The sequence below is a fragment of the Eulemur rufifrons genome, chromosome 7 (assembly GCF_041146395.1).
Source record: "Eulemur rufifrons isolate Redbay chromosome 7, OSU_ERuf_1, whole genome shotgun sequence".
NCBI lineage: Eukaryota > Metazoa > Chordata > Mammalia > Primates > Lemuridae > Eulemur > Eulemur rufifrons.
In genome coordinates, this window is record NC_090989.1 from 183,240,423 (window position 1) to 183,258,035 (window position 17,613).

The 17,613-nt window shown below is 43.5% G+C and overlaps 1 protein-coding gene across 3 annotated transcripts in view; it reads right to left on the reverse strand.

The window, feature by feature from the left end:
- Positions 1 to 17,613, reverse strand: part of SUMF1 (sulfatase modifying factor 1) — a 77,814-nt gene that overhangs the window by 9,904 nt on the left and 50,297 nt on the right. The gene's annotated exons all lie outside the window — the stretch shown is intronic.

The window sequence follows — 17,613 nt, forward strand, 5'->3', positions numbered from 1 at the left end:
TGCCCCTCACATAGCCGGAGAGTCCGTTTTGATCCAATCAGTTTTCTAATGGTTTCTTAAACTCTCCACACGCACTCTGCCCTTCGGCCTTCTCTCTGCACCCATGGACCCTCCCAAATGCCCATCTCCCCCAGTCCTACCCATACCCTAAGGCCCACCCCAAGTCCCTACTCTGTGGTGAAGTCTTCCTGACTGCAGGAAGCAACCCCACCTCTAAGCCCCTCCCGCATTTCTTGCCTACGTGACTGTGACTGCTTGGCAGCACCTCTGACCCTGACACACCGATAGGCAAATTTATCCTACCTGATCACTGCTTTGCTCAACTAGACTCACAAGCCTCTTTGAATGATATGTTTGTATAATCCCACTGTGCACACCTAATAAACCCTTTCCTGATTGAATAAAAGAGTTTACTTTTTATCCTTTAAAAAAATTTGAGGTCTGCTTTATTGAGGTATACTTTATTATACATACAGTAAAATCTACCCTTTTAAAATGCACATTTCTGATCAGTTTTGACAAATGTATAGTTATGTAACTGCCACCACAATCATGATGCAGAACATAGTTTATCTTTTTTTAAAAAAAGACTTCTATAGCACTTACTATGAGCCACATACAGTTCTGAACAATTTGCAAATAGTAATTCAGGTACTCTTCATACAGTTTCAGCAGTAAGTTATGTAAGTGACAAGTGGCACAGCCAGGCAGCCTCGCTCCAGAGCCCATTCTCTGAAGCACTGCACTGTGCTCTCACTGAGAGACCAGAAGTGTAGGAAACTGGGCAGTACCTAAAAGGAGGCAGGAAGGAGTGGCGACTGTCGCTGTAAGGAGAATTAAGATTCCTACAGAGCCAGCCAAAAGGCCAGGTTGTTTTCCTAGGGAGGGCTCAGATAAAAGTGCAATGGAAACAAAAATCCTAAAACTTCAGTTGCCAGAATAAAGCCTCAACATCAGATCAGCCCTGCAAAGAGAATCTGAGAGGTACCAAGAAGCTCTGATAAGCCAGAACCAATCAGGGGAGGCTGAGGGATAATGATTTCTTTGTTTTCCTTTGTTGCTCAAAAAGACAACTAATCACACAGCTGTCTTACTCTCTGCTTACTGAAAACAAGAGAAGCCTGGCCAATACCCCTTCTATCTTAGTATTCCCCTTTTCCTATCCACCAGATATTGTCAAGGGCAGAAGTTAAAGAACCACATTTTCTCTAAGCATGGCCAATGTACTGTCTTGCAAATATTAACTACCTGGGCAGAAGTGCATGTTATCTTCCAAGCATTTCCAGGTACAGGTGCTCCTTGATTTAGGATGGGATTACGTCCTGTCCTGACACGAACCTACAGAACTGCATGGCTTAGCCTAGCCTAACTTCAGTGTGCTCAGAACACTTACATTAGCTGACAGTTGGGCAAATCATCTAACACAAAGCCTATTTTATAATAAAGTACCGAATATGTCATGTAATATACCGAATATTGTACTGAAAGTGGAAAATAGAATGGTCATAAGGGTACTCAAAGTACAGTTTCTACTGAATGCGTATTGCTTTTGCACCACTAAGTCAAACCGACGTTAAGTCAGGGACAGTCTGTACTTAGAAACTGTCATTGGCTATTCTTCCTTCCTTTGCAGGGCCACAGTATTTCCAAGGCCTTAAATGCTTCATGTTATGTTAGTAAACTCTTATTGATTATAAAAGGACAAGCTGCAAATGTGAAAAGCTACATATGAAAATAACAGCTAGCAGCACAGCTTTCTTCCTAGCAGTGTCTAGAACCTGACTGACATTGCATCAGAATCTGCTGGGTGAGTTTATTCTATTAAAGTAAGATAGCCACTAAGAATCCACTATAGCATAAACGAAGTTATCATTAACTGTGTAACTGTCCCATATAATGGCCACACTCTCCCACACTAAGATGCTTGCCTGAGAATTCTTGCACTACACTGCTTTAGGTGATTTTCTGCATGCTGTATTACACTGCATCAAATGACAGTTTAAATTCTCATGACGTTTCTCACAGTATGCTAGCATGCAAGATGAAATTCTTTTGCCAAGTTAGATCCAGGAACAAGAAGGAGCTGATCTGCCAGTGGGAAGGCATGAGAACAAAATAGTTCTCTTTCACCACCAATTCCAATGAACTAAGTCTGCACTCAATAAATGACACTCATCACGTGATAAGAGCCCTGAGAGTCACCCCCTGCTAATACAACTGCAGCAGTTAAAACAGTCTGCAATTTAGGTGACTGCTCATCTGGTTCTTATAAATAAAACTATTTTTGCTGGAAAAAAACATGATGAAGGAATAGCTACAACTGTTTGAAATACTCGCCATTTTGCAAAAAAAAAAACAGAAAAATTACTAGCAAGGTATACTGGCTTGAATAGTGTCCCCAAAATTCATGTTCACTCAGAGCCTCAGTATGTGATCTTATTTGGAAATAGGAACTTTGCAGATTTATAATTTTTGTAATTAATATAAAGCTATACTGGATTATGGGTGGGCCATAAATCCAATGACAGCTGTCCTTATGAGAGGAGGAGAGGACACAGACACACAGAGAAGGCAGGTGAAGATGCAGAGGGTGGAATGAGGCAGCTACAAGCCAAAGGATGCCAGGGACTTCTGAGAGCCACCACAAGGGAGGAGGTAAGCAAGGGTCCTCGCTCAGACTCCAGAGGGAGGGTGGCCCTGCCAGCCCTTGATTTCAGACTGACAACCTCCAGAACTGTGAGAGAGTAAGTTTCTGTCATTTCAAGCCACCAAGTTTGTGGTCATTTGTTAGGGCTGCCCTACCTGATTAACCAGGGAGAGGGGGTGTCTGCATTCCATTTGTGAAAGAAAAACCAATAAATCAAAATTAACATTGTCTCTCATGATCAAGATTATTACTGCGGGCTGAAACAACTTAAGTGACTATTGCCAGCCCATCTGTCCATGCACACATCCCAGCAAGGAGACAGGCTGCAGTGCCCCACCACCCACCTGCACCACTGACCAGCACACCAGAGTCTTCACGGAAGAACTCATGGAACACAGGGACTCTGCCCAGACCCACACAGGAACCAATGCGAGTGATGTCTCCAAAGGTACTGCTGCCCATAACTGCTCTAGTCCCACAGACTCCAAAATACTACTAATAACAGGCCTCCAAGGCTTGCATGATTCCAAGGAACAGCAAAAAACACAAGTTTCTACGTGTCAGTCCCAATAATCTTAAAAGGCCAAGGTATTGCTAAAGTTCTCAGGAAGAGATTAAGAAGCAACACTCTTGAGTGTTACTGCAAAGAAATCTGCCCCTGTTGAAAACGCCAGGGAAGGCATAAAAATCTTTAGCGAAGAAGGAAGTCCACAGATGTCATGGAACCATGCATCAGCAAGATTGGCTCATTGAATGAGGAATGAGCCTGCACGAAGAGGGGTGACCAACTTGCTCAGGGCTGCCAAGGACACATTTCACAGGTGCCTCAACAATGACATTCTGTGTAGTTCAGATGGACACTTCCCTTTCTCCTCTTTGTCATACCCAACACCTGACAAGGAAAATAGGAAAACGATTTGACAAATTCCCGTCAATCAGCAAAGAGTTACTTATTTAAGACTGCTATTTGACACAATCCATGGTGTGGAATACCAGGCACCCATTAAAAAGAATGAGGCACTTCTGTATATGTATAGCGCATTATCATTTTTACCATGAAAATACCACCACCAAGCATTTATTCTGACTTCCATATACAAACTATACCTCAGGGAAATAGGAGAGTTCTGAGGGAATGTTCCTCATAGAGGAATTCCAGGTAATTAATGCAGAAAGAGTAACAGAATATCACCTAGAATATCACTATTTTTTTTAACTTCTAAAGAACCTAATCTAAGAAACGAGTGCCAACAGCTACACTGACAAAAAGGTTGATGGAGGGGACAGGGAAGATGGCTGACTAGAGATATCGGTTGCCCGATTGTCCCAGAGGGAAGGAAAGCTTTCAGATAAAGGAGAAGGGGAGAAAACACAGCTCAGGTCTAGTTTGGGGGGAAAGTGCCAGAGTCTGGCGGGGATTTCTTGGGAAGAAGCTGCAGAGCAGAACAGGAAGACAAAAGACTCTGGCAGAGATCAGCCCCGGAGAAGCTCTAGGCGGGCGCAGAGCGTGGGCGGGTGTCCTTTCTGCTTCCCTCACACTTCCGGGACTCAGCAGGCCTCCGAGCTGCTTGGGAGCTTTTCCACCCACATGAGCACATGGGCTGCTGCAACCACTGAACTGGGAGCTTCCTGAAATCAACGCACCGGACCGCCAACCCCTTCAGGCTCGCTCCCCACAGCCACAGTCTGGAGCCCAGACGGTGGGCCCCACACTGCTGCCCCCCGATAGTGTTCTTTGGCCGCCCCAGGGACTCCAGCCCGTGGGTTTTTACGGCACCTGTTCCCACACAGACAGTTCCCAACTCCTGCCAGTCTACAGAGGACCCTGGAGAATTGGTGTGATCCAGAGCTTGGACATTCCTTGCCAACTTCCTTCCAGGGAGAGGGCCCAGGAGGGCTGGAGTGCCTGCCTTTCTCCATTCAGACTCTTCCCCCAGCCCCCGCCCGCAACCCACTGTAGGCACAACTGAGTGGGGACTCTCAAAAGCGGCTACCTCCTCTCTGTCAGTGCACCCACGAGTCTGAGGTCCCTACCCCTGAGTCTCCACCACTGCCACAGGGCCGGCGGAAGCACCCAGAGGTCCAGCACTTCACGAGGGATACTCCATCCTTGAGCAGTCATTACTCCGAGACGTGGTTCGTGCAAATGCCCACAGCCTGGTCACCCGGGACCACTGTCTACATAGACTCACCCAGCTGCCACTGTTGGCTCCACTGAGTGGCCCCAGGTGGAGCAGTCCCCTACAACTACAGCCTCCGCAGAAAGCGTCACATCCAGCCCCCAACTCGAGCTCATAACAAGGAGCTGGGAAACAACCCACAACCCTGCATGAAAATCATCCGGCACTGACTCAACGTGAGGCAATCACAGGGGGACGGGTCAGAACAGCACAGAGGCAATCACAGGGGGACAGGTCAGAACAGCACACCTGTTCTACAGGCGCTCAGCGCACCTGTCTCTCCCCTGACAGGTCAACATTCCAGAGTAGGTCACAGAAGCTCCATCTAGGATCTCCCCCTTCCCCTAAATAAACAGGAGAGTTCCCAGCAAAAGCGAACAGCTACCCTGCAATCCTGCTAACCCAGAGGCAAGAGAGAGGAGCCAGAGGAGAAGAAACCAGCAAAACAAGTCCAGCACCATGAAGAAAGAAAGCAGTTGGGCATCCCCAGTGGATCAGTGGAGCTACAGTAGTGAACTCCAGCTTGAACTAGAAGGTTCAAGCCCAGGCCGTCTGGCTCCACACTCAGCCACTCTGCCACGTGCCCTTTCTGAGCTAAACTCACATAGTATCACTTTTTTTTTTTTTCAGCCTGTTTTTGAGGCTGAAACTCATTAGCTTTTTGATGGAGCTGAAATTTGTCCCTTGTTAAGTCTGTTTCTCCTAATGTACTTCTCTCAGGATGTGGCACCTGCTTATTTCACTTAGGAATAAACACATATTGAAAGTAGCAACACCTACCACTTAAACAGACATCCGTTCTTAGTTGACATCATAGACGCCTTGACTGGTCTCACTGGCTCAACCTCCACTGGGTTTTTGTGTCTCGAACTCATACCATAGAAGCAACTGTTCCATTTCACACAACTGCTTTGTCAAGTTTCATCTTCCTTTAGGTGTTACAGGAATGGTTTTCAAAAACCTCCACAGAAAAATCTCATCCCAGGAATGAAGTGATAAGTAGGGAATCAGACATTTTCCTTTCATTACAAAATAAACTATAGGTACCATAAAACCTTAATAAGCCAGAACATTAGGTAAACAGAAAGTGGTTGTGTGTGTGTGTGTGTGTGTGTGTGTGTATACAACAAATCCTAGCACCCTGAGAGGCCAAGGCAGGAAAATCGCTTGAGCTCAGGAGTTCTAGACCAGCCTGAGCAAAATAGAGACCCCATCTCTACTAAAAATAGAAAAATTAGCCTGGCATGGTGGCACACGCCTATAGTCCCAGCTATTCAGGAGGCTGAGGCAGGAGGTTCGCTTGAGCCCAGGAGTTTGAGGTTGCAGGGAGCTATGATAAGGCCACTGTACTCTAGCTAGGGCAAAAGAGGCTGACTCTGTCTCAAAAAAAAAAAAAAAAAAAGAAATGCTTCCTTTATATGCTAATGAGATTACTCAAGGGGGTTGAGGAGGAGGAGAGGCCTAGATAACTTCAGGATGGGAGCTGGTTGCCATAGACCAAGCTAGAATTAGAGGATTGGAACTTTCAGTGCCACCCCTCACTGGACGCTGAGCTCACTCACCAGTGGCCGGTGATTTAATCCATTGTGCTCACTCAGTGAAACCTCCGTAAGAACCCCAACACTACAGAGAGCTTCCGGGCTGGAGAACACACGCAGGCGCTGGGAAGGTGGACACCTGGAGAGGGCACCGAAGCTCTGCCCTGGCCCTTACCTTGCCCTATACACCTTTTTCATTTGGCTCTTCCTGAGTTGTATCCTTTATAACAAACTGGTAATCATAAGTAAAATGCCTTCCTGAGTTCTGTGAGTCATTCTAGAAAATTACCAAACCTGAATGGAGGGGATTGTGAGAACCCTCAAATTTGTAGCTGGCCAGGCAAAAACATGTGGAGAATTGGTGTGGAAAAAAAACATGTGAGGGTTTCAGAAAAAAATCCACACATTTGGTGTCAGAAAAAAAGAAATACACTAGTACTCATACCGCATGACAAATTACACATAGGTTTATTCTTCCTGCTGGAAGGCGGGCACCTTGACAGCAGGGACTTTGCTCTGTTCACTGCTTTATCACCAGAGCCTTCAACAGTGTCTGAGATTGTAGATGTCAACATCTATTTGCTAAAGCAGTGGATGACAACCTTGCACTTAAGTTTCTATGTAATGACTCTTGGCCGGAGAGTAGAGATTCAGCAAAGGAAAGGAGAGGAGAGTAAAAAAGAAGGGACAGGACTAGGTGCGGTGGCTCAGACCTATAACCTCAGCACTTTGCGAGCCTGAGGCAGGAGGATTGCTTTAGCCCAGGAGTTTGAGACCAGCATGGGCAACATACTGAGACCCTATCTCTACAATCAATCAATCAATAAATAAAAGAAGAGAAAGATGAGAGAGGCCCCTTTATAATTCATCACTATAAAAGCACAAGATAAAAAAGTCTTGGTCTTAAGAGAGACTACAAGTAGGAAATATTCAGGAAAATACTGCAGAGACCACACAGGATAAGCCCAGGCAGGAGGCATCGCCAGGGAGCCAGCGCACAGGCCATGGAGCTGGGAGAACCAGCATCTATCTCGTCCGGGCTCTGTCCCTCCACTCTTGGCCTGAGTTCCCTCTTTGTGCAAGGCAAGTGCTCCTCTAGAGGCCCTATGAGGTGCTTCGTTCACCACCACCACGGGAGCTGGTGGACACCCCAGATCCTTCCATTCTGGGGCTTCTCTATCCCACACTGCTCCACTTCCTCCAGGGACCTTTCCACGGATTCTTGCTGAGATGTGAGATATGCAACTACAATCTTCTCTGAGGTCCCTCACTCCACCTCAAGTTTTACTGCCAGGCAGGAAGGAGAGAGAGAGAAAGAGCAATGAAACCCCAGGAAAATGGTGAATGTTCTGATGTACACAATGGCAGACACGTATGATCTGGTTGAGAGGCATGGATTATAAGAACTGTGAAAAACAAACGGTAGTTTTTCAACATAGGGCTATGAAGCATCTAGGTGCTGAAAACTAGTCAACCTAAACACTGAAGAAACAGCTATTAACAGAAAACATATACCATGTTAGATTTCTGCAACAAAGGATAAACTTCCTCATTATCTACTAATTGTGGTATACTGCCAGATGGAATTTGCCTCCTAACACTGCAAGTGGTTCTTTAATTTCAGAAAGCTTAATATGCTAATGTACAACACAAAAGAATATTCATGGTCTACCCAATCCCAGATAGATTAGTTCTAAAATATAAAGAAATCAGTTTGTTTCATCCTGAATAATACAAGCTATATAGTACCATCAGCCTAAACAAAGGTAACTTCTAGGTCAACTAAAACCAAACCACCAACATCACAGGGTACAGACTACATTCACTAAAAGATATTCTCCAAAATCAATCACTTCTATTTCTTAGAATAATGGTGTAAAACTGTTCAGTCCTGCATTCGAGGCCAGATATATTAATAGCTTTAAGCATTGCTTGAAGTGAGAAAAATAAACACAATTTAGTCTCACTAAGGATTCATCACATTCTTTATACTCAAAATCTTCTGTGTTCTTCAGTGACAATTCATTAGCAAGTTATGAGAGAATAAAGCAATTAGCTTATACCAAATGACATTTTTAGTTAAACATTATTTTCAAAGAACTACTTGAAGACTTCCATGATTTTATTTGGACGTTTTGAAAGTGGATAAGTGCTAAGTGCCCAATTCTCTATGCTCTGTCGCTTGATTAGCTACAATGTTTACTTCCTTTACTGAGTGTACAGCGGAGACTGTCCACAGGAAGAAGTGTCATTTATAATTCCATGCTACCAGATGGCTGATCTCCTTCCACATCCCTAAAAAGGTCCAGAATAAATGTCTTCTATGGATTAGATTTCTGATAAGGTATAATTTCACAGCTTGCTAGCTTATTTCATTTAAATTTTCATTACATATAAAATATAGTAGTCACAAGTGTTTACTATATGCCAGTTTCTACACTAGACATTTTCTTTGCAGCATCTCCTTGAAATCTCTTAATAACCCCGTAAGCAGTATTACTATTTCCTCACTTATAGATGAGGAAGCTGAGTGAGAGGTTCAGCTAGCAGATGACTGAGCTAGAACTTAAACCCAGGTCCAACTCCAAAAATGCAAGCTTCTAACCACCAGGCTATACTTCCTTCTTACATATGCAATTGTAGGTACTTAGGTATGTTTGCTTGCTTTATTAATACCTACAAGCTCCAGGAGGGAAGAGGATTATGTCTCTTAGATTCCCAGAACCCAGCACACAAATCTGGCATTCAGGAGTTTGCCAATAAATTTTGCTGAATAGATAACAGTATATATTTAACATAAAAATTACATGTGTGGTTATGCATGTATCCATATTATAAATGTTGCCACATATCCACATGAAAAAAGGATCACAGCATAACCTGGTAACAAAAATAGATAATTTGACTATTCTATTTTCTCTTCTCGATAACATGGTTTTATTTCCGGATCCTTAGGGAAAGAACAAGTGAGTCATACTATGACATAGGGCTGTCATTAAGGTAAGCTATAGGAATGGAAAGCGACAGTGTATTACTCTACAATTCATTAACATGTCAGATGTCAAATATAAAAACTAACTTGGGCCAAATCAGTAACTTTTAAGAACAATTTAATGGAAATAAGAGTTTAGAGGAAGACAAGAAGGACAAGAAACTGATTTAAAATTTTAAGATATCAAAAACTATAGGCATAATTAGCTGCCTCCCCCTTGCTCACGGAAGCAGCCACTGTATGACACAGCAATTCCCATCTCTTAAATTATCCTTCATAGGTATAACACTTCTTGAAATTCCTGATTTAACATATGAAGTTTGTGATAAAATATTACTACAAGGAAGTAAGCAGCCTTTCATGTTTTATATTTGAAATAACATCTGGAGTCCAGTAAACACTGACAAGTCTGAGGATGAGAAGATGTGGGATTTAATCCCGACTGCAAATCAAGTTTAAAACCTGGGCCAAAGTCAAAACCTCTCTCCACTCCATGAATTATCATAAAAAATGAGCCCAAGACCACATGTCTCCTTTTGCATAATCAGGAATATTTTGAGGATATGAGAATGAGAGAGGAGGGAGGGAGGAAGAGAAAGGGGGAGAGAGAGAATAAGCAAGTAGCGCCCAAGCATGAGAGCATGTTGAGCTCTTTAGGGGGAAGAAGTGTATATAAATGCAAAGCACAGGCATTTAGACTTCACTCCTTACAAAAGCACTAGGCAGCCTGGGGTAAAGTCAGGACTATAACACAGGGATGCAGGGTCTGGGCATGTCTCTTCTTTTAACCCAAAGCACATTTTACACTAACAATCTATAAAGCTACAGTGGACAAGGGCTTGGGGGACCCTCCTCAAGTTGAAGGAGACCACTCTTCCTTCCCAAACAATTTGTAATGATTCTACCCCTGGTTTAGGAGTGTTACGGGGAAATTATTTATGAATATGGACTGTTGGATGTGAAAAATTGTAAAGAAAATAATTATTGTGGGTTGCAGTATATGCATATGTTAATCTTTGTTGGCTGCCAAGAGTGACGAGATAGAGCCCTAGCTGAAAATGTTAAGCAGAAATTAGGGGCTGATATACTGCAGGAGTGCTGGGAAGTTAATCGTAATTGACTACTAAGAAAAAACAACCTGTCCAGGGAGGCCCCAGAGCATGAAGTAGAGGACACGATGGCAACCCTGGTAGAAAGGCTGGTCCTCAAAGCCTCTGCTGTCAATTCATACCTCAAACCACACTAAGATGAGATATAAAAACCTCAAGCAACTGACCCCAAATGGTGGCCTAATTCTACCTAGAATTCCCACAGTACCCCTCCTCTGCCCAGAAAAGCTGCTCAGACATGGGCTGTCAGCTATGGATGCAATTAAGGGAGCCTAGATATAGAGGCTCTGCAAGCCCCAGCCCCGAAATTTCCCCATGGCCCTTTCCAGGCAAAGAAAGGTGCAGGGAAGAAATAAACAATCTTTGAAAGGAAGCAAAAAACCCGGGCTTTGGGTCTGGCTTCCTAAGCCTCGGTGGAGCAACAGTGCCTATTGCCACGGAAATGATGAGAAACCACCATTAGAAATTCTGCAATTCAAACTCTCTGTGGGCAAGGACTGCGTGGTGTTTATGTTTGCCACTAGCACAGATCAAGTGCTCAATATTGCTGTTAAACAGGCTGGCATGGTGGCTCACAGCTGTAATCTCAGCACTCTGGGAGGAGGAGGCGGAAGGATCACTTGAGGTCAGGAGTTTGAGACCAGCCTGAGCAAGAGTGAGACCCTCTCTCTACAAAAAATAGAAAAACTAGCCAGGCATGGTGGCGTGTGCCTGTAGACCCAGCTACTCAGGAGGCTGAGGCAGGAGGATCGCTTGAGCCCAGGAGTTTGAAGTTACAGTGAGCTATGATGACACCATTGCACTCTTGCCAGGGCAACAGAGCAAGACTCTTGTCTCCAAAACAAACCAACAAAAAAACAAGCTGTTGAACAAATGAAAAGAAAAACAACATAATCTGGTCTATTAAACAATAAGAGGTAGTGCTGAAGGGGAAAGGATTTTCTGAAAGGAAATGTTCTGACTGAGAGGTGCTCAGAAATAATGATTCGCTCGCTTTTACTGTGTGGCAGGCACAGCGTTAAGTGCTTTAATCTCTCTTTTTAACTTGCAGAACAACTCCATGCTGTTGAATTTTATTGTTACTCCCGTTTTACAGATGAGGAAACAAATCAAAGGATTTCACCCCATTGCTCCAAGGCCACCATGCCACCAAGTGGCAGAGCTGAGATGTGGACCTAGGTCAAAATCATTTTAAACAATCTCTTACCCATGTTACTATCAGCTGCAGCTTCTTCCATCATTGCCTACTTTCCAAAGGAGCGGCAGCCCCAAGGGCAGGTGCCCAGATTTGCTGTACCCTAAGAATGGCTTGCTAGGTCCTCAGCACCATTTACAGATGAAGCATTAAGTAAGCCTGACAAGGTGACATGACTCACCTAAGGCTCCATGACATTTGAAAGCTACATCTCAGATGGAAACACAGGCTACTGACCTCTCTTTCGTCACGTAACCATGGTTCTGTTATTCACGGTAGCAGGAAGAATTTTACTGAGAACGGCAAACAACCACATTAGCACACTCTGCTCTTCCCATTTGTCATTTCTGTTATAACCCCAACCCATTCTGCTGACCTGCTGCCATCCTCATCTTTAGAGCATACGGCTCTCCCTTCCCAGGAGTGTCAGACACCGTGAAAAAGACAGCTAATAAAAGCCCTCTTATTGAGCATACCAAAGTAAGGAAGACAATTCACAAGTCACTCTCCAAAACCCCAAGCTGGGGAGCAAACAGAAATTCTTTAAACGGCTCTACTGCTCCCATAAGGAGGGGAGAATAAACTGCAGAAAAACGAGAAGAAACAAGTGCATGCACACACATACGTACACACCTCTCACTGCTTTTACTTTTACTCTGGGCGTGGGAGACATAACGCTTCAGGATGGACAGGCAAGCAGAGGGCAGCTACAGCTCCAGGCACTGATGGTTACGCATTTACTTAAGAAACTGAAAACAGTGGGCAAGGAAAGAAGAAAATCCTTTCTCTGCTTACCTTGAATTGCTCAAAAGGCTGGGCCCTGCCTCTCTCATCTTTGGGTCCCCTGGAGCTAGCATAGCGACCTCCTCAACGGCTGCCACCCTTTCTAAGGGCACCTCCCCCGAGAAGCTTTCACAGCTCCAACAGTCAGAGAACAGAGTTCACTGAATCTCCACCTCAATCACATCCACAACAAATGTTACCACAGTGCATCTTCATTCACCTGATCAGCACCCAATCTGTCCCCCCAAAACCATATGCTTCTCAACAGCAGGGCCTGTCTCAGGTGTCTCTAGACCCGCAAGTGCAGATATAGCCCCACGACACAGTAAGTTCGTAGGGAATGTGGGCTGGCTCCTGTGCTGCAGGGCCCTGCCTCAGACCCTGCCCCATTCCCACCGCATCGATGACTTCAGAACACAGCCAAGTCTTTTTCTTCAACAATAAGCTGGACGGAAAAGCTACCGCCACCAATGACAGTGCCGATAACCACAGATTTCTATGAGCTGTCTGTCTCTCAAGGTTGAAAGCCATAAACAAAATGAAATCTGATGGAGAGAAGAGATAGGCATTGCATTAGGTTTCAAAACACAGCTATGAAACAAGGGAAATTCAAAATAATTTTTAAACTACTTTTTAAAAAGTAGCTGCATTTAAAAAAAATTACCTGCATAGCAACAATATTTGGGGAGATCGAGCCTGAGATAAATATACATGGGGGACAAAGGGAAGTTTTATTTGGCTACAAGCTTAACAGGAACATCGGTGCGATACTGCTCTCCCTGCTGCTCTTGCAGCTCAGCTACTGCTCACGGTAATATCAGGAGTACTCACAGCCGTAGTAGGGCACTAATAATGACTAAGACACAAGCTACCACCTATCCCATGCTTACCATTCACCAAACACTGTGCTAAGCGCCTTACAAATATTCTTTCAGCTCCTCACAACAATGCTATGAAATCGGACTCTTTATCCCCATTTAAGAAAGAAGCAAACTGAGTCTCAGAGTGGTTAAGTGACTTGCACAGGGTCACACATCTGGTAAGCCACAGTTATGGTGACAAGATTCAAACCCAACTCGATTGGAATCCACTAGCCAAACCCTCATCTGCGAATAGAATCTGAGACCTGATGAAAGAAACTGAAGGGAAAGGACAGCCCCACTATTATTCACATCTATCAGACAACATCTAGAATGCTGTGTATAATTCCAGGTGTCACTCTGTAAAAAGAGACTTCTTTCTCCACTCATGTTATTCACAGGAACATAACCAGGTTGTCCTGAATCATAAACCCAATTATCCCAGGTGCAGCAGAAGGAATGGGGATGCTTATCTAGAAAGAAAGGATTCAAGGACAAATGCTATGACTGTTCTCGGGTATCTGAAAAGCTTTAATGTAGGGGGCAGGAGGAAGACATGTGCTTGTTCTCAGCAATGGCAGAATGAGGACCAGGGGGAAATATTTTGGTTGGACATAGGAAACTTCAAACAGTGAGAGCATCTGATAATGCAGCAAGTTGCCCCCAGTGTTAGAGAGATCTTGCTCTCCAAATTTTTAGCAGGAGGCTGCAGGACCACAGTTGTCAGGGGTACCGAAGAAGGGATTCCTGCAGGGACAGAGGCTGGAGGAGGTTGCCACTTCCCACCTGTAAGATCCACTGATCCTCCAAACTGTGGAGGCCAGGGTACATTTTGGTGTGCTGTACTCTTTGCTCAGGACGAATCAATAGTTCTAACATGAGGCTCTGAAGTTAACTTTATTGTGAAGTAGAAACAAACAGAATTTCTACCATCTTCTAATTAGAACTAGTATTCACTCTTTTCAAGCAAGGAGCATGTGTTTGCATAATGTGTTTGGAAATGTGTTTACACGATCTAAACATCTGAGCCATATACATCCAAGCTTATTTCTATTTCTCAATAGTTCTTTCTTGTTGGATGAAGAACCTTACTCTTAACTCACAAATGGAAATGACAATGGATGAACCTGAGCACTTCCTCCAGAAAGACAGTCATCTTCCACTAGGGAGAAGACGTTAAAATTATTTTCCTTAACATAGTCCCAAGAGGCCGATATTTTGATCACCTTGCTTTCCCTTTGGCACTTACTAAGTGTAATTTGTAGTCATATTAATTTATTATCAAGTGAATTTCATTAACATGTTCATGCTTTTTTCCTTTTGAATACTAGAGGTTAGTTCTCCAACAAACTGATTTTTTCATGCCCCCAGAATGTTCTCATTGAAAACACATGAGATAAGGACTCAGGCAGGTAACAATTCTGAATCAACTTCACGCCCCTAGCACACACTAGGTACTCAACAAATGCTTGCTTGAATTGGTGAGGCTGCTGGTGGGGCAGTTGATGGGTGTGGAAGTCCCGACTAAGGAGAAGGATGATGTGATGTTTACCATTTCCTGCCAGGCTGAGACAAAGGCAGGCTCGTACCACAAGGCAGAGGAGGACGAGGAGACAGGCCAAGCGGCAGTGTGACGTTTCTCCTGCACACTGAGACAGGCAATGGTGGGAGGCCAGGGGAGGCATCGGGGGAAGAGGATCCATGGAGTTCAGAGAAGCCATAAAGTACTGCAAGTCCAGCCCCAAGTCCAATCATACAATGGCAAAGAAGTATCCAAGCAGGGTCAGTAAGTCGGGCACCTGCTAGCATGGCTACACATGCTGATTTCGGGCCAGAAGACTGGCATGTGTCCCAGTGTCCTTCAATGTGCCATGTGTGGACAGGCAAGGGCTCAGAGGGGTGTCCTTTGAAACAAGCAGAGTCCACACTCTGCATACCACAGAGGGCAGACAAGAAGAGCTTAGAGCCTCCTTGGTGAACTCTACGCCACTCCAAAGCAGCCCTGAGAAGCAGAACACATTTTCCAAAATGTGCAGGTCCACACAAACTGTTGGACAATCAGATTCCATGTTGACAGAAATAGAACAAACAGAATTTCTGGCTAAAATCTTGCAAGCAGCAGGAACTCAATCAGCTGAGCGATATATTTTGGAAAACTTTGTTCCAATCGGACTTGGATGAGCCAGGAAGCATAAGCAACGTTTGCATTGTGAGGATGACTATGTGATATGCCAATAAAAGGTAAAGGTAAAAGGAATATTGAGCAATCATTATTTATAAAAATTATTTTCTTCCCTTCTGCTTCCAAAGGCCAATATTCCTTATTAATTCTACTGACAGAAGTATGTTATATTCCTATGAGATAGCCAACATAATATAGACAAAAATAATAAAATAACAACAACCATAGTACTTTTGAGGCATAAAGTATTTCATATATATTAACAAATTAAAGTCTACAATAATTTCACCAAATAGGCATAAGTATTTCCAATTTGTAGATAAGGAAACTTAAGGCATATTCTAAGTTTAGAAATATTCCTTCAATATTAAGTGGCAGAGCTATTATCCAAGTTACTTTGGCTAATTCCAAGACAACAGTTCTTCCCCTTAGGAAAAAAAGCTGCCTAAATGTGATTATGTCCCCCTTAGAGTGGAAAAGATATTATGGATCACCCCATCCTATCACATCATCAGCTGAGCAAGTCAGCATGGTACCTCGGTGCCTTGGTACTGACAGTGAGCATGCAGATGTCGGAAATTAGAATGTCACATAACATCTACATGTTTTTTAATTGAAAGGACTACATACTGCCACAGGGTAACATGGGTCTCTGAATTAGGTAACTGAAAAGAAAAAAAAAAAATCCACAAACCACATTTTTTAAAAACTTACTATTAATAGGTTAAAATATATCACAGCAATTGCCATATACTGGATCATGTCGGTGTGGGAGGGAATGATGCCATCTTAATGTGGCACCTCCAGAAGACACACACATGGACATACACACACACGCACACACAAACAGCTAACACCAAACTAATGTTCACTTCATATGGCCAAGTATCTCATCTTCTCTTAGAACTTTGTGTACAAAGCACACCAGGCTGTTTCTATAACCTGCCTTTGCCATAAATGACTGCCCAATAAAATAAAAACTAATGATTAACTTTTGCTCCATGGAAGTCATTGAATAAGAAAAAGATATTTCCTGAACAGCCTTTGCAGACAGGTCACTGACTTTTCCCAAGCTCTCAAAGAAGCTTTACAATTATTTGCCACTGTGAGCAAGTCATGGAGCTAACACAAATGCATGACACTGACCAGGTCAGTTCCTGGGTTGAAATATTTACTAATCACATTGATATTTTGGTTCAAAACTTTCCTTGAATATAGCTGCTTTTGACCAACATTTGCTTTTGAAACACCTGGAGTTTGTACAGTGATCAAACTCCCCCATTTCTAGGTATTTGGAATTGGCACTATTGTAGGATCAACAATTATAGACCAGGTTCTTTGCTAAGCAGGGATAAAAGTACATTAGGGAAGAAAAACAAACAAATTAAGATCTCAGAGAAATAGGAATTAACTAGACCAGATGAGAACTACTACACCTGTGAAGAACTGTAGGGCTCAAACCCCAGAAAGAAGGGAAGCCCGGAGAGGTGAAATTGTTTTCCCCAGAGGTCTGTCCTTTAAATGGCAGCAGCTATAAGCCTGAGAAGCTGAGTAGAACTTTCAGTAGACTCATGGCCTAAGGAAACAAAACATTGGAGTCCAAGGCCCTCTAAGGAGAAGGACCCACCATAAATCCCCTATACTTTTGGTCGGGACTCTAAAGCACTATACCCTGGGTGAATTTGACATAGACTAGCCCTCATAGGGACTGGAGTTCTGCTTCAAATCATCTCAATTCCTAACTGGATTAAGCTGATCTGAAGTAGAAGTTTCCAGAAGCAAAGGTAAATCCTCTCCAGAGAAAGATCACACTATCTAGATCTCAAATAACCTCTACAGTTTTTCACACACAATGTCTGGTACTCAATCAAAACTAACCAGGAATGTGAAAAAACAAGATGTGACCAAAACCCAGAACAACAGAAGCAGATCAACGTGGCAGCCAGATATTAGAATTATCAGATGCAAACTTTAAAAAATGATGACTAAAAACCACAGTGAAACAGCACTGCACACTGACCAGCGCAGCTTAAATGGAAAACACTGACAATACCAAATGCTGATAAAAGAATAGTTTTTGTTCTTTTCTTTTTCTTTGGCTAAAAGAGAGGTAAATATAGTAAATTC